This window comes from Triticum aestivum, chromosome 3A (genome assembly GCF_018294505.1).
Source record: "Triticum aestivum cultivar Chinese Spring chromosome 3A, IWGSC CS RefSeq v2.1, whole genome shotgun sequence".
Classification (NCBI taxonomy): Eukaryota; Viridiplantae; Streptophyta; class Magnoliopsida; order Poales; family Poaceae; genus Triticum; species Triticum aestivum.
In genome coordinates, this window is record NC_057800.1 from 112,631,048 (window position 1) to 112,650,078 (window position 19,031).

Below are 19,031 nucleotides of genomic sequence, written 5' to 3' on the forward strand. Positions count from 1 at the left end.
AGGTCTTCCCTTTATCTTTGAAGGGAAAGGCATTGACATGGTTTAGGCTATGCGATGATATGGGATCATGGAACTACAACCGATTGAAATTGGAATTTCATCAGAAGTTTTATCCTGTGCGTCTTGTTCATGTTAATCGTGATCGTAATTTTATATATATATATATATATATATATATATATAATTTTTTGCCTCGCAAAGGAGAAAGCATCGCTCAATCTTTGGGGAGGCTTAATCAATGTTATATTCATGCCCCAATCATGAGCTTTCAAGAGAAATTATTATTCAAAAAATTTATGCTCGGCTTTCTCTCGATAATCGCTCCATGCTCGATACTTATTGTACTAGCTCTTTTGTGATGAAGACTATTGAATTCAAATGGGATTTATTAGAGAGAATTAAACGCAACTCTGAAGATTGAGATCTCGATGAAGGTAAGGAGTCAGGTATAACACCTAAGTTTGATTCTGTTAAATCTTTTATAGATACCAATGCTTTTCGTGAATTTAGCACTAAATATGGACTTGCCTCTACGATAGTAGCTTCTTTCTATGAATCCTTTGCTACTCATGTTGATCTCCCTAAGGATAAGTGGTTTAAATATAATCCTCCCATTGAAGTAAAAGTAGTTGCACCTATTAAAGTTGAAGAAAAGACTATCACTTATAATGATCCTATTGTTCCTACTACTTATATTGAGAAACCACCTTTCCCTGTTAGAATAAAGGATCATGCTAAAGCTTGAACTGTAGTTCGTAAGAGTAATACTAGAACACCTACTCCCTCTGAGCAAATTAAAGTTAAACCTAGTGTTGCTATGGTTAAAGATCTCTTGGCCGATAATATTGATGGGCATGTTATTTACTTCTGTGATGAAGCTGCTAGAATTGCTAGGCCCGATACTAAAAATAAACATAGACCTGTTGTAGGCATGCCTGTTATTTCTGTTAAAATAGGAGATCATTGCTATCATGGCTTATGTGATATGGGTGCTAGTGCAAGTGCAATACCTCATTCCTTATATAAAGAAGTTATGCATGATATTGCACGTGCTGAGATAGAGGAAATTGATGTTACAATTAAGCTGGCCAATAGAGACACTATTTCACCAATTGGGGTTGTTAGAGATGTTGAAGTATTGTGTGGGAAAGTTAAATATCCTGTTGATTTTCTTGTTCTTGGTTCCCCACAAGATAACTTTTGTCCCATTATATTTTGTAGACCCTTCTTGAATACTGTCAATGCTAAGATAGACTGCTAAAAGGATGTAGTTACTATTGGTTTGGGGGATATGTCTCATGAGTTTAATTTTGCTAAATTTCGTAGATAAACCCATGATAAAGAATTGCCTAGTAAAGATGAAATTATTGGTCTTGCTTCTATTGTCGTGCCTCCTAGTGATCCTTTAGAACAATATTTGCTAGACCATGAAAATGATATGTTTATGAATGAAAGAAGGGAATTAGATGAAGTATTCTTTAAATAGGGACCTATTTTGAAACATAACTTGCCTGTTGAAATTCTAGGGGATCCTCCTCCATCCAAGGGTGACCCCGTGTTTGAGCTTAAACCTTTACCTGATACTCTTAAATATGCTTATCTTGATGAGAAAGAGATATATCCTATTATTATTAGTGTCAACCTTTCAGAGCATGAAGAAAAGAAATTATCAAAAACTCTGAAGAAGCACCGTGCTACTATTGGATATACTCTTGATGATCTTAAGGGCATTACTCCTACTCTATGCCAGCACAAAATAAAATTGGAGAAAGACGCGAAACCGGTTGTTGATCACCAATGACGGTTAAATCCTAAGATGAAAGAAGTGGTAAGAAAAGAAATACTAAAGTTTCTGGAGGCAGGTATAATTTATCCTGTTGCTGATAGTCAGTGGGTAAGTCATGTCCATTGTGCCCTAAGAAGGGAGGTATTACTATTGTCCCTAATGATAAAGATGAATTGATCCCACAAAGAATTATTACAGGTTATAGAATGGTAATTGATTTCCACAAATTAAATAAAGCTACTAAAAAGGATCATTACCCTTTACCTTTTATTGATGAAATGCTCGAAAGATTATCCAAACATAGACATTTTTGTTTTCTAGATGGTTATTCTGGTTTCTCTCAAATACCTGTGTCAAAAGAGGATCAAGAAAAGACAACTTTTACTTGCCCTTTCGATACCTTTGCTTATAGACATATGCCTTTTGGTTTACGCAATTGTAGCAACCAGACCTCAAACGGTCCGATCTCTGTGCTCCGGTGTCATCCCTGGATCAGTAATGCTGACAGCACACAGTACTTGAAGGATTTATAACAGAGTAGCAATCACACACTTATTACATCGAGGATCTCAAAAGAGAACTTATTACAATAAATATGGCTTAAGGCCATCTAATAACGATAACAGCGGAAGGCTTGGAAGATAAGTGGGTCCATCAACTCCAACGGCATCACTGAGTATAGAACCACGACCTAAAACTCCTTAATCGTCATCTGAAAAGTCTGCAACATTAACGTTGCAGCCCGAAACGGGTCAGCACATGGAATATGCTAGCAATGTAACACATAGAGAGTAATGGAATGAAACAGCTATACTATATGCATATTTGGCTGGTGGAAAGCTCTATGGTTACAGTTTTGTGTAAAGCCAATTTTTCCCTACTACAAAGGAATAAATTTAATTTACTATCATGGTGGTTGTTAAACATTGAGAATGGTTGAAAACATTCTCAATCCCAATTAAGCATCATCATTAAACAAACCCGTCAAAATTAATTTAGAGTAACATGTTGAGATTCACATGATAATCCAGGTACTAGATACTCAAGATGTCCATAACCGGGGACACGGCTAACCATGATTAGTTTATACACTCTGCAGAGGTTTGCGCACTTTTCCCCACAAGACTCGATCGCCTCCGTTTGGTTTCTCGCACTACAAGGTGTTTGAGAAGACGGATGACCGAGACATAGTCTTTCAGAAGCGCTAGCACCTTACGATGGGTAGACCGTACCACCTACATCCCCTACATCTGCTAGTCTACCACTGTAAGAGTTCGCACGACTTAGTCAACTATGCTAGAGCCCATAATAGCTTGTGGCTGCACACGGAAGTTTCTAGCATGAATAATCTCATGATCCCTTTGAGCCTGGGTGGCGGTCCATAAAGAAAAACAGGCAATCCTGGAATACCCAGGTACCTCAATCCACCCAGATGTGTGTTTAAGTTGCCACCTTAAATAAACCATTAATTAACAATCTCACATCTGTCATGGATACACTCACCCAATCCACGTCTACTAGCATAGCATGGCATAATAAGCAAACGTAGAAGTGACTCCCAAAGGTTTGACAGTAAACAGGTAATAGGTACTACCTCAACTACTTCCCAAACCCACAATTTAATTAGATCCTAATCATGCAATGTGTAAGGATTGATCTAATGCAATAAAACTGGGTAGTAGGAGGTATGATCAAAGTGTTACTTGCCTTGCTGATGATCCGGGAAACCTAGCGATTCGAAGTAGCAGGCGGCGCACTCCGGGTACTCTATCGCAAACAAACAAGCATAAAAGCACTCAACTAATGCACAGGTAAAACTCAAATAAGAGATCTAACCATAAGGTTCAACTTAAGAACTCCGGTTGGCAAAAAGAATCAAATCGAACGAAGCAACGAAAGACAAAACGACAAAAAAACAAGCTTCGTTTACTAGTCTGGATCTAGGGCAATTTTTACAGTGGCAAAAACTTGTTTGAGTTGGTTAAACGGAAAGAGGGTTTTGAGACAAAACTCCAGGCGCTTGAATTGCCTGATTCCGATAAACGAGCGAAAAGTTAAAATAAAACGAAAATCGGATCAAAAATCACGATCAGAAAAATCGCGGATTTAGTCCGAAAAAAAGAAAAATGATGAACGTTCGTTAAAACGAACGAATGGACGAACGCTCACTAATTATATAAACCGGAAAACCGATCTATTTAAAAAAACTGAAACTAAAAAACGAACAAAACCGTCGGAAAACCGAACGGTTTTTCAAAAAAAAAACTGCGGCGGGATCGAGGTAAACCTCGGGCGGCGGGTCCGGCGGCGGCGGCGGCTTGGGGCAGCGGCGGCGGCGGCGGCTTGGGGCGGCTAGTGTTTGGGGTGGGGTTCCGGCTGGGCCTCCCTAGCTTTTAAAGCCGGACGGGCCTTAGTGTCAGGGTCAGACACGGCCCGTAGGTCGGTTGCGCGTTTTTTTTAAATAGTTACACTCAGAAAAAAAACAAAAGGACTACTAAACGGACTCCAAAAATCCCGAGATAAATTTTCCCCGGCTTCTAAAATCAAGCCGCACAAGATGAACATTTATTTGGGGCCTAAGTGCAATTTTGGAAAACACACATTTTTCCTAAATTCAAATAAAATAGCAAACAAAACCAGATAAAATCTTGTTTGATTTTTTTATTAAATCCTCAATATTTCTTTATTTTGGGAAAGTCATTTTATTCCCTCTCTCATATTTTTATATTAGAAATAATTGAAGATAAAATAAATAAAATCAATTGATCCTATTTTCAAAATTTGAGACAACTCAAATATGAAAATAACAAAATCTCCAACTCTCTCCGAGGGTCCTTGAGTTGCGAAAATTTCTAGGATCAAACAAAATGCAATAAATATGATATGCAATGATGATCTAGTGTATAACATTCCAAATTGAAAATTTGGGATGTTACAAACCTACCCCCCTTAAGATGAATCTCGCCCTCGAGATTTGGGTTGGCTAGAAAATAGGTGAGGGTGGTCTTTCAGCAATTCTTCCTCTCGTTCCCAGGTGGCTTCATCCTCCGTGTGGTGGCTCCACTGAACCTTGCAAAACTTGATAACCTTGCTGCGGGTGACTCGACTGGCATATTCTAGAATCTTAACTGGTTTCTCCTCATAGGTCAAATCACTGTCCAACTGAATTGCTTCCAGTGGTACCGTATCTCTCAGCGGTATGTCAGCCATCTCTGCGTGGCACTTCTTCAACTGGGATACATGAAACACGTCGTGAACTCCTGACAGTCCTTCGGGTAATTCCAACTTGTAGGCTACTTCTCCCATACGCTCCAAAACTTTGTATGGGCCTACAAAACGTGGCGCTAGTTTTCCCTTAACTCCAAAGCGCTTAACTCCTCGAAGTGGAGATACTCGAAGATAAACTCGGTCTCCTACTTCGTAAACTGTCTCCTTGCGTTTAGAATCTGCATAACTCTTCTGCCTGGACTGAGCTACCTTCAGCCTGTCGCGAATTAATTTCACTTTCTGTTCAGATTCCTTTATCAGATCCGGTCCAAACAACTGGCGATCTCCAACTTCATCCCAGGACAATGGGGTCCTGCACCTCCTTCCGTACAAGGCTTCGAAAGGGGCCATCTTCAAACTGGATTGATAGCTGTTGTTGTAAGAGAACTCTGCATACGGCAAATTCTCGTCCCAACTAGATCCGTAATCTAGCGCACAAGCTCTTAGCATATCCTCCAAAATCTGATTGACTCTCTCAGTCTGTCCATCTGTCTGCGGGTGAAAAGCTGTGCTAAACTCCAGTCTAGTTCCCAAAGTCTCATGCAACTGATTCCAGAACTTTGAGGTAAACTGGGTTCCTCTATCTGATACAATGCTCCTTGGAACTCCATGCAGACATACGATTCCTGGTCATGTATATCTTTGCCAACTTTGCACTGGTATAGGTAGTCTTCACTGGAATGAAATGAGCTACCTTTGTCAAACGATTGACTACAACCCATATCGATTCATAGCCTGAACGTGTTCTGGGCAATCCTGTAATAAAATCCATGCCTAGCTTATCCCACTTCTATTCGGGTATCGGCAATGGTTGTAGCAATCCTGCTGGCTTCTGATGCTCTGCCTTCACTCTCTGACATACATCACAAACTGCTACATACTCCGCAATATCCTTCTTCATTACGGTCCACCAGAAAATATCCTTCAAATCCAAATACATCTTGGTATTTCCTGGGTGAATCGAGTATGGTGAATCATGGGCCTCTTGTAAAATTAACTTCCTGATCTCCGGATCATTTGGTACGTAGACACGGTCTTCAAACCATAAGGTATCGTGCTCATCCTCACGAAATCCCTTAGCTTTTCCTTTGCTCATTTTCTCCTTAATAGAAGCAATCTCCTTGTCAGTCCTTTGAGCTTCTCTGATCTTATCCATCAAGGTAGACTGAATCTCCAATGCTGCTACATAGCCTCTCGGGACTATTTCCAAACATAGCTCTCGAAGATTTTCGGCTAACTCCCTTGGTAAATCTCCCGTCATTAGGGTGTTGACGTGGCTCTTACGGCTCAACGCGTCAGCTACTATGTTAGCCTTTCCAGGGTGATAATGCAATTTCATATCATAATCCTTGATGAGCTCCAACCATCTCCTTTGTCTGAGATTCAACTCCTTCCTTGTGAAAATATACTTCAAACTCTTATGATCCGTGTACACCTCGCAATGGTTTCCAATCAGAAAATGTCTCCAAGTCTTCAATGCATGCACTACGGCTGCTAACTCCAAATCATGCGTAGCATAATTCAACTCATGAGGCTTAAGCTGTCGTGAGGCATATGAAACAACTCTCCCTTCCTGCATCAGCACTGCTCCAATTCCTCGACGTGAAGCGTCACAATACACCTCATAATCATTGGTCTGATCTGGTAAAATCAACACTAGTGAGGTAACCAAACGTTTCTTCAACTCCTGAAAACTAGCCTCATATTCCTCCGTCCATATGAACTTGGTATCCTTCTTCAACAACTCCGTCATAGGCTTCGCAATCTTTGAGAAATTCTCAATAAACCTCCGGTAGTATCCTGCGAGTCCAAGAAAACTCCGGATCTCTCCCACGGTGGTTGGTGCTTCCCACTTGGTCACGGTATCAAATTTAGTGGGATCTACTGCTATACCTTCTCCGGATATAACGTGTCCGAGAAATCCAACTTCTTTCAACCAAAACTCACATTTGCTAAACTTGACATATAACTGATGTTCTCTGAGCTTTCCAAGAACCAAACGCAAATGTTCCTTATGCTTCTCTTCATTCTTCGAGTAAACCCGGATATCATCAATGAACACTACGACGAACTTATCCAAGAACTCCATAAACACTTTGTTCATCATGTTCATAAAATATGCAGGTGCGTTAGTCAGACCAAATGACATAACGGTATACTCGTACAGCCCATACCTGGTGGTAAAAGCCGTCTTGGGTATATCCTGTTCCCGAATCTTCAACTGGTGGTATCCTGATCGCAGATCGATCTTGGAAAATACCTTAGCTCCTTGCAATCGATCAAACAGATCATTGATCATCGGTAGTGGGTACTTGTTCTTGATGGTTACTTCATTCAATCCTCGATAATCGACAACCATCCTTAACGATCCATCCTTCTTTTCTACTAGAAGTACTGGCGATCCCCAAGGTGAAGAACTTGGGCGAATATAACCTTTATCCAGTAACTCCTTAATTTGCTTCTTAATTTCCACCAAATCCTTTGCAGGCATCCTATATGGTCTCTTTGATATTGGCCCTGTGCCTGGCAAAAGCTCAATCAAAAACTCAATATCTCTATCCGGTGGCATGTCTGGCAACTCTTCTGGAAATACTTCGGGGAAATCCTTCACTACTGGTACTTCCTCCTGCACAACTCCTGTTAAACAATTTACTTGAGTCCTCTTTGGCACATGTCGAGATACATACTTGATCCTTCTCCCTTCTGGGGTGGTAAGCAAAATTGACTTACTGGCACATTCAATATTCCCTTCATACTTTGACAACCAATCCATGCCTAATATCACATCCAATCCTTGAGATTCCAACACTATTAGGTCTGATGGAAATACGTAGTTACCAATCCTTAATGGTAACCGATCACACCATAGGCTAGCCATATATTCTGCTCCAGGCGAGGTTACTAACATGGATGACCTAAGGGCTTGGGTTGGCAGTTTATACTTATCCACAAATCCCCTTGATATGTATGAATGCGATGCACCAGTATCAAAAAGAACGAGTGCCGTAAATGACTTAACCAAAAACTTACCGATTACTGCATCTGGCTGCTCTTCAACCTCCTCCACATTAACGTGGTTCACCTGTCCCCTGTTGAAAGGGTTCGGCTTCTTCCCATAGCTTCCATTGCCATTCCCATTCTGGGATTCAGGACATTAATTAGCATAATGTCTGGTCTTCTGGCATTTAAAGCAAGTGACTTGGCTCAAGTATTTCTTGGCTGGGGTTGATTGGTTGGTGCGGTTCTGGCAGTTGCTTCTTCCATTCCCATTACCATTCCTGGGGCCATTGTGATTGTGCGAGCTACCTCCTCCATGGGTATGCTAAAAATGTCCTCCCGGTCTAGGGGTAAATCGTGGCTTCTGCTGAGCTCCTAAATTGTGCTTTCCTTGAGCATACTTCCTCTTGTGATTCTCAATTTGCTGCTGCTTCCCTTCAATCATGAGAGTACGATCTACCAACTCCTGGTAGTTGTTGAAGGTTGCTACCATCAACTGCATGCTCAACTCATCATTCAGTCCTTCCAGAAACTTCTCCTGCTTTGCTGCATCCGTAGCAACGTCATCTGGGGCATAACATGCTAATTTACTAAAGTCTTCCACATAGTGGCCAACTGTCCGTCCTCCTTGGCGCAAGTTGCGAAACTCTCGCTTCTTCATGGCCATAGCTCCTACTGAAACATGGGCAGTACGAAAATCCTGCTGAAACTGGTCCCATGTGATAGTATTGATAGGGAAAGTGGCTGTGAAATTCTCCCACCATGAGGCTGCGGGTCCTTCAAGCTGATGTGCGGCAAACTTCACCTTTTCCGCATTCGTGCATCCTGCTGTGGTCAACTCTCTTGCTGTCTTGCGGAGCCAATCATCTGCTACTATCGGCTCGGTGCTACTGGAAAACACCGGCGGATTCAGCCTAAGAAAATGGGCTAAGTGATCAACAGGTGGTGGTGGTGGGTTGTTGTTGTTGTTCCCTTGATTCTGATTCTGGACTAGCAACTGCATCAATGTGTTCTACTGCTGGATCAACTGAGTGAGCTCCGGTGGAAAGGTAAATCCGGGGTCACGTCTCGGAGGCATCCGAGGGTTTAGAAAAGATGAGATTTAATAATAGAGGGGGTCTAAAGAGAAAACACTACCCATATGCAGATGAGGCAAAAGCAAACAATTCACTTCATTCATTCAATCAAACAAGGGCATACAATCGATCTAACTATCGCAAAAGTGCTCGGACTATAATATTTACATGGTGGACTACTACTACTGATGAGGTGGTCTACTAGAAATATTCTTCGGTTGCAGACTCCATGATATCTGCTCCGGCTTCATCAACATAGTCATCATCGCTATCGTCGGGATCCGAGTCGGTGTCGTCGATGATGATGTAGTCTTCCGGGCGAATCTCCTTGGGTTCTTCGTCTTCTTCTACCGGTGTAGGGCCTCCCATAAATATTCCGATCTTCATTGTTAGGTCGGCATTCTTATCCACTAATACTTCAATTTCTTCTTCATAATCTTCACGTGTAGCCTTGAGTTCTTCCTCCAGTTCCTTGATTCTTGTCTTTGCCTTCTTCAGGTCTATCATGTCGGCGCACATCTGGTTCTCCTGACGTCGAATGTGCTGGTTTAACTCCTGGATAAAAGCTGCAATTGATCTATCCTTTCTGGTGCTGATCATCTCCCAGTGCTCATCTCGGCGCCCACAAATCTGGTAGATAGTATCCTTGAGATCATTGCGGTAGACTTCTCCAATGCGTCCCATGGCGATGTGAGCTGCCATGCTCTTTCCTAGATTCCAAGTTGGTGCATCAAAAGAAAACTCTATGGGCTCAGTGACTGGCATGAACGTCCTTCCTGGAACTTGAACTTGAATCATCCAGCGCTCTTCTTCAGGTAAGGTGGCGTTGTAGGTTCCGGTGAAGCTTGGTACTCCTATGTTCAGGTATCTAGTGACTTCCTTCAAGTGACGTCCAAAGGGTGTGTCTTCATCCGGTTGAGTGAACTTGTTCCTTGCATCTGCCATCCTAAAAGAATAGAAAAGATGAGGAGTCAGAAGAGAAGAGAGTGAGTAGTGATCTAGGTCTTTAGCTTAGTGGTCGTGTCCTACAGTCAGCGTGTGCTCTGATACCATCTTGTAGCGACCAGACCTCAAACGGTCCAATCTCTGTGCTCCGGTGTCATCCCTGGATCAGTAATGCTGACACCACACAGTACTTGAAGGATTTATAACAGAGTAGCAATCACACACTTATTACATCGAGTGTCTCAAAAGAGAACTTATTACAATAATATGGCTTAAGGCCATCTAATAACGATAACAGCGGAAGGCTTGGAAGATAAGTGAGTCCATCAACTCCAACGGCATCACTGAGTATAGAACCACGACCTAAAACTCCTTAATCGTCGTCTGAAAAGTCTGCAACATTAACGTTGCAGCCCGAAACGGGTCAGCACATGGAATATGCTGGCAATGTAACACATAGAGAGTAATGGAATGAAACAGCTATTCTATATGCATATTTGGCTGGTGGAAAGCTCTATGGTTACAGTTTTGCGTAAAGCCAATTTTTCCCTACTGCAAAGGAATAAATTTATTTAACTATCATGGTGGTTGTTAAACATTGAGAATGGTTGACAGCATTCTCAATCCCAATTAAGCATCATCATTAAACAAACCCGTCAAAATTAATTTAGAGTAACATGTTGAGATTCACATGATAATCCAGGTACTAGATACTCAAGATGTCCATAACCGGGGACACGGCTAACCATGATTAGTTTATACACTCTGCAGAGGTTTGCGCACTTTTCCCCACAAGACTCGATCGCCTCCGTTTGGTTTCTCGCACTACAAGGTGTTTGAGAAGATGGATGACCGAGACATAGTCTTTCAGAAGCGCTAGCACCTTACGATGGGTAGACCGTACCACCTACATCCCCTACATCTACTAGTCTACCACTGTAAGAGTTCGCACGACTTAGTCAACTATGCTAGAGCCCATAATAGCTTGTGGCTGCACACGGAAGTTTCTAGCATGAATAATCTCATGATCCCTTTGAGCCTGGGTGGCGGTCCATAAAGAAAAACAGGCAATCCTGGAATACCCAGGTACCTCAATCCACCCAGATGTGTGTTTAAGTTGCCACCTTAAATAAACTATTAATTAAAAATCTCACATCTGTCATGGATACACTCACCCAATCCACGTCTACTAGCATAGCATGGCATAATAAGCAAACGTAGAAGTGACTCCCAAAGGTTTGACAGTAAACAGGTAATAGGTACTACCTCAACTACTTCCCAAACCCACAATTTAATTAGATCCTAATCATGCAATGTGTAAGGATTGATCTAATGCAATAAAACTGGGTAGTAGGAGGTATGATCAAAGTGTTACTTGCCTTCGGGAAACCTAGCGATTCGAAGTAGCAAGCGGCGCACTCCGGGTACTCTATCGCAAACAAACAAGCATACAATAAGCACTCAACTAATGCACAGGTAAAACTCAAATAAGAGATCTAACTAGAAGATTCAACTTAAGAACTCCGGTTGGCAAAAAGAATCAAATCGAACGAAGCAACGAAAGACAAAACGACAAAAGAAACAAGCTTCGTTTACTAGTCTGGATCTAGGGAAATTTTTATAGTGGAAAAAACTTGTTTGAGTTGGTTAAATGGAAAGAGGGTTTCGAGACGAAACTCCAGGCGCTTGAATCGCCTGATTCCAATAAACGAGCGAAAAGTTAAACTAAAACGAAAATCAGATCAGAAATCGCTATCAGAAAAATCGCGGATTTAATCCGAAAAAAAAGAAAAACGATGAACGTTCATTAAAACGAATGAACAGACGAACACTCACTAATTAAATAAACTGGAAAACCAATCTATTTAAAAAACCGAAACTAAAAAAACAAACAAAACCGTCGGAAAACCGAACTGTTTTAAAAAAAATGGCAGCGGGATCGAGGTAAACCTCGGGCGGCGGGCGGCGGCGGCGGCGGCTTGGGGCGGCTAGTGTTTGGGGTGGGGTTCCGGCTGGGCCTCCCCGGCTTTCAAAGCCGGACGGGCCTTAGTGTCCGGGTCGGACACGGCCCGTAGGTCGGTTGCGCGTTTTTTTAAATAGTTACGTTCAGAAAAAAAACAAAAGGACTACTAAACAGACTCCAAAAATCCCGAGAGAAATTTTCCCCGGCTTCTAAAATCAAGCCGCATAGGATGAACATTTATTTGGGGCCTAAATGCAATTTTGGAAAATGCGCATTTTTCCTAAATTCAAATAAAATAGCAAACGAAACCAAATAAAATCTTCTTTGATTTTTCTATTAAATCCTCAATATTTCTTTATTTTGGCAAAGTCATTTTATTCCCTCTCTCATATTTTTATATTAGAAATAATTGAAGATAAAATAAATAAAATCAAATGATCCTATTTTCAAAATTTGAGACAACTCAAATATGAAAATAACGAAATCTCCAACTCTCTCCGAGGGTCCTTGAGTTGCGAAAATTTCTAGGATCAACCAAAATGCAATAAATATGATATGCAATGATGATCTAGTGTATAACATTCCAAATTGAAAATTTGGGATGTTACAGCAATGCACCTACTACCTTTCAAAGATGTATGACTTCTATATTCTCTGACTTTTGTGAAAAGATTGTTGAGGTATTCATGGATGATTTTTCTATATATGGAACTTATTTTGATGATTGCTTAAGCAACCTTGATCAAGTTTTGCAGAGATGTGAAGAAACTAATCTTGTTTTGAATTGGGAGAAGTGCCACTTTATGGTTAATGAAGGTATTGTCTTGGGGCATAAAATTTCTGAAAGAGGTATTGAAGATGATAAAGCTAAGGTTGATGCTATTGAAAAGATGCCGTGTCCTAAGGACATTAAAGGTATAAGAAGTATCCTTGGTCATGTCGGTTTATATAGGAGGTTCCTTAAGGACTTCTCTAAAATTTCTAGGCCTCTAACTAATCTCTTACAAAAAGATGTTCCTTTTGTCTTTGATGATGATTGTGTAGAAGCATTTGAAATACTTAAGAAAGCTTTGATTTCTGCACCTATTTTTCAACCCCTGGTTGGAATTTACCATTTTAAATTATATGTGATGCTAGTGATTATGCTGTAGGGGCTGTTCTAGGACAAAGGGTTGATAAGAAATTAAATGTTATCCAATATGCTAGTAATACTCTGGACAGTGCCCATAGAAATTATGCTACTACTGAAAAATAATTTTTAGCAGTTGTATTTCCTTGTCATAAGTTCAGACCTTATATTGTTGATTCTAAAGTAACTGTACACACTGATCATGCTGCTATTAAATATCTTATGGAAAAGAAAGATGCTAAACCTAGACTTATTAGATGGGTTCTCTTGCTACAAGAATCTGATTTGCATATTATTGATAAAAAGGGAGCTGAGAACCCCGTTGCAGACAACTTGTCTAGGTTAGAGAATGTTCTTGATGACCCACTACCTATTGATGATAGCTTTACTGATGAACAATTAGCTGTCATAAACGCCTCTCGTACTGCTCCATGGTATGCTGATTATGCTAATTACATTGTTGCTAAATTTATACCACCTAGTTTCACATACCAACAAAAGAAAAAGTTTTTATATGATTTAAGACATTACTTTTGGGATGACCCACACCTTTATCAAGAAAGAGTAGATGGTGTTATTAGACGTTGTGTACCTGAGCATGAACAGGAACATATCCTACGCAAGTGTCACTATGAGGCTTATGGGGGACACCATGCTCGAGATAGAACTGCACATAAGGTATTGCAATTCGGTTTTTATTGGCCTACGCTCTTCAAGGATGCCCGTAAATTTGTCTTGTCTTGTGATGAATGTCAAAGAATTGGTAATGTTAGTAGATGTCCAGAAATGCCTATGAATTATTCACTTGTTATTGAACCATTTGATGTTTGGGGCTTTGATTATATGGGACCTTTTCCTTCCTCTAACGGGTATACACATAATTTAGTCGCTGTTGATTACGTTACTAAGTGGGTAGAAGCTATTCCAACTAGTAGTGTTGATCATAACACCTCTATTAAGATGCTTAAAGAAGTTATTTTCCCGAGGTTTGGAGTCCCTAGATATTTGATGACTGATGGTGGTTCACATTTTATTCATGGTGCCTTTCGTAAAATGCTTGCTAAGTATGACGTTAATCATAGAATTGCATCTCCTTATCACCCACAGTCTAGTGGTCAAGTAGAATTGAGTAACAGAGAGCTCAAATTAATTTTGCAAAAGACTGTTAGATCTAGAAAGAATTGGTCCAAGAAACTTGATGATGCATTATGGGCCTATAGAACTGCATATAAAAATCCTATGGGTATGTCTCCATCTAAGATGGTTTATGGAAAAGCATGTCACTTACCTCTCGAACTAGAGCATAAGGAATATTGGGCCATTAAAGAGCTCAATTATGATTTCAAACTTGCCGGTGAGAAGAGGCTTTTTGTCATTAGCTTACTTGATGAATGGAGAATGCAGGCTTATGAGAATGCCAAACTGTTTAAAGAAAAAGTTAAAAGATGGAATGACAAAAGGATACAAAAACGTGAGTTTAATGTAGGTGATTATGTATTGTTATACAACTCTCGTTTAAGATTTTTTTGCAGGCAAAGTCCTTTCTAAATGGGAAGGTCCTTACATGATCGAGGAAGTTTATCGTTCCAGTGCCATAAAAATCAACAACTTTGAAGGCATAAATACAAGGGTGGTGAACGGTCAAAGAATCAAACATTATATCTTAGGTAATCCTATCAATGTTGAAACTAATGTTATGGAAACTGTAACCCCGGAAGAATACATAAAGGACACTTTCTAGAATGTTTCATACTCCAAAAAGGAATAGGTATGAGGTACGGCAAGTAAACCGATTCCAAAACAGTTCAAATAGCAATTTTTCTCCATTTTGGAATATTTAAGAAAAAAGGAAAATAAAAAGCAGTCCGGGAAGGACACGAGGCGCCCACGAGGGTGGAGGGCGCGCCCCTGCCTCGTGGGCACCTCGTGTGCTCTCCGGACTCCATTTTCTTGCACGATACTTCTTTTGGTCGATAAAAATTCATTATATAATCTCCCGAAGGTTTTGACCACCGTATCACGCAAATATCTTCTGTCTTTGTTTCTAGTTGTTTTTCTGACAGATCTAGACCGCCATGGTGTCTTCAAGTGCCCCCAAGGACAAGTTCTTCGAGAAGGTCATCAAACCCTACCTCACAGATGTGCTGCAACACCCTCAAACCATTGAGACACGTGAGGGCCGGGGTTGCTGCACATCCGTGATGTTGAGGGACCAAGGAGGACCGGAAGCATGGAGACAAGACTCGAACCAATGAAGCAACAAGTTTTCAAGTGCCAGGAGATGGTGGAACATGGACTCGACACCAATCACATAATGATCATGGAGTTCACCAACACCACCAAGCAAGATGCCAGGAACATCACGGAGATCATATTCAAGCTTCATGAGAAAATCGAGCATCTCCAAGCCCAGATCTATGACCTGCAAAACCAAAACTGTGAGTATGAATGTAGATTCAATAGGATGAGTTTGGTTGTAGGTTCGAGGATCTCGGAGACTCGATCATCTTTCTAGGATGGTGAGCCTATGCCTTGGAATATGGACGACAAGCCTACATCATCAACAATTCCATCATCAGTACCTCCGAGGAAGGAGGCATAAACACATGGGTATGGGCACTCCCCTTGGCAACTGCCAAGCTTGGGGGAGTGCCCCAGTATCGTATCACCATCACACTTTTATCTTTACCATTTTTCTTAGTTCGATCCTTTTGGTAATATCTTGATCTAGTATAATAAAGTTTTAGTATGATCTAGTTTTGAGTTTTGCTTTATGATTCTACTATGTAATCGAGTCCATGAGCTATATATAATAAAGATCTGTGTTGAGTCAAGGGCTTGATTATCTTGCTATGATCTTGAGGGAATAAAATAAAAGAGAAAGAATAAAAAGAAAGAGATCATATGGATCTTATGGAGAGTAATGACTTCACATATAAAGGGTATGATGAATAAAAGTTGTTGAGAGTTGACAAACATAGTTTTGGTCATTGTTGCAATTAATAGGAAGTAAATAAGAAAGAGAGGTTTTCAAATATAAATATACTATCTTGGACATCTCTTATGATTGTGAGCACTCATTAAAATATGACATGCTAAAAGGTTGAGGTTGGACAAGGAAGACAATGTAATGGGTTATGTTTTCTTACATCTGGAATAAATTATATTGTCATGGATCATCCAACATGTTGAGCTTGCCTTTCCCTCTCATGCTAGCCAAATTATTTGCACCAAGTAGAGATACTACTTGTGCTTCCAAATATCCTTAAACCCAATTTTGCCATGAGAGTCCACCATATCTACCTATGGATTGAGTAAGATCCTTTAAGTAAGTTGTCATTGTTGCAAGCAATAAAAATTGCTCTCTAAATATGTATGATTTATTAGTGTGGAGAAAATAAGCTTTATACAATCTTGTGATGTGGAAGAAATAAAAGCGACGGACTGCATAATAAAGGTCCATATCACAAGTGGCAATATAAAGTGACATTCTTTCGCATTAAGATTTTGTGCAACCAACCATAAAAGCACATGACAACCTCTGCTTCCCTCTGCGAAGGGCCTATCTTTTATTCTTGTCTTATACTTCATGCAAGAGTCACGGTGATTGTTGGTGTCAAAACCGGCGGATCTTGGGTAGGGGTCCCGAACTGTGCGTCTAAGGCGGATGGTAACAGGAGGCAGGGGACACGATGTTTTACCCAGGTTCAGGCCCTCTTGATGGAGGTAAAACCCTACGTCCTGCTTGATTTATTCTTGATGATATGGGTATTACAAGAGTTGATCTACCACGAGATCGGAGAGGCTAAACCCTAGAAGCTAGCCTATGGTATGATTGCATGTTGTCCTACGGACTAAAACCCTTCGGTTTATATAGACACCAGAGGGGGCTAGGGTTACACAAGGTCGGTTACAAAGGAGGGGATATACATATCCACATTGCCTAGCTTGCCTTCCACGCCAAGTAGAGTCCCATCCAGACACGGGACGAAGTCTTCAATCTTGTATCTTCATAGTCCAACAGTCCGGCCAAAGGATATAGTCCGGCTGTCCGGAAACCCCCTAATCCAGGACTCCCTCAGTAGCCCCTAAACCAGGCTTCAATGACGATGAGTCCGGCGCGCAGTGTTGTCTTCGGCATTGCAAGGCGGATTCCTCCTCTGAATACATCACAGAAGAATTTGAATACAAGGATAGTGTCCGACCCTGCAAAATAAGTTCCACATACCACCGTAGAGAGAATAATATTTCCACAAATCCAATCTGTTGATACGTTTTGGCAGCATGACATTACGCCATGGCCCGGTAATTATTCAAACCTTTTTCCTCAACCAGCCCCGCGCATAATGCGAGGCGGTTTCTTGACACGTCTTGTCAAATTAGAGATCGTGTTCCCTTTATTATGGGATTCTCATCAATACGGACGTGGGTAACCCAACCATGCCTAGGACTCCTAGATTTTAGGCAAGTCCCAAACGGCCACGAGGAGGACGCTTGATATTCACCCTCTTTATAAAGGGACAAGGCTTTTACTTCTTTCCTCCTGTGCTCAATCAAATCCTTCCCCCGCCTTGAGTTCTAACACCCAAAGCCTAGGTCAGGTGCTTCGGACTTTCAATCATGTCCAGATCCAGCCTCCAGGGCCGGTGGATGCCCTCCTCTGTCATGGAAGAGCATATCAAGAAATTGAGGGAGGCAAGGTACCTGACCGCCAAAGTCTCACATCGGCTGCCCGCCCGAGGGCAGGTCGTCCCTACTCCTGAACCCAATGAAGACGTCGTGTTCATCTCCCACTTCCTCTGAGGACTAGGCCTCGCTCTCGATCCCTTCGTAAGGGGTTTGATGTTCTATTACGGGCTTGATTTCCACGATCTAGCCCCGGATTCCTTTCTCCACATCTCGGCATTTATTGTCATATGTGAGGCCTTCCTCCGCATTACCCCTCACTTTGGACTGTGGCTCAAGACCTTTGATGTGAAGCCGAAGACGGTCGAGGGGCAGTACGCAGCGTGCGGAGGCGCATTAATAAGCAAGATTGCAGGAGCTCTGTGGCCAAAAGGTTCCTTTCCAGAGGTGTCCGTATTATGGCAACGGGAGTGGTTCTACATCACCGCTCCCAGAAGTGCCAAGTGGGTAGCTCCCCCCGCCTTTCGCTCGGGCCCTCCACCACAACTAATGTCATGGATCAGCAGGGGGCTGAGCTGGGTCTTGCCAAGGATGTGCCCATATTGTAGAGCCGCATCTGAGATCTCTTCGAGGGAGATCTTAGTTTGGTTATGGTAATGCAAGTCATGCTGGTTCGTCGAGTCCAGCCTTGCAAACGTCGGCCCCTCCGCTTGTGGGAATTCAACCTAGAAGGACCACATGCTATTCAGAAATTTCTCGGCCTGACGCACGAGGAGATGTATAAATCATTCTTCGGACTTCAAATAGAGTGTCCGGATACTACCAAGGACGTGGGCCTGAGCAGCAACCGCACCGCCGACCAAGTAAGTAATCCTCTAGCCGAACACACCGTCTTTCATTTATCATGACGTCATTCTGAGAAATCGCTCTTCGACCAGGACTGGCTAACAAAGGCGAAGATGATTCGGTGTTCGGCCCCACTCCCTGAGGGTTTGGACAATCCGGTACTGGAAAAGATGCTCGAACTAGCACCTTGCCCGGAGCCCTCAAAGGAAGATAAAGGGGAGAATAATGAGGGCGAAAGCGGGCCCCCATCGCTACCAATTCGAACCGAGGGAATGAGCGCCTCCGTGAAGGAGGATAACCAAGGGGAAGATTCCGACCTTCCCTCGCTCCGGGGAAGGAAGAGGACTGCCTCTGAGGATCCGGAAGCCAAGGCTTCCAAACGGGAGAAGAAGTCTT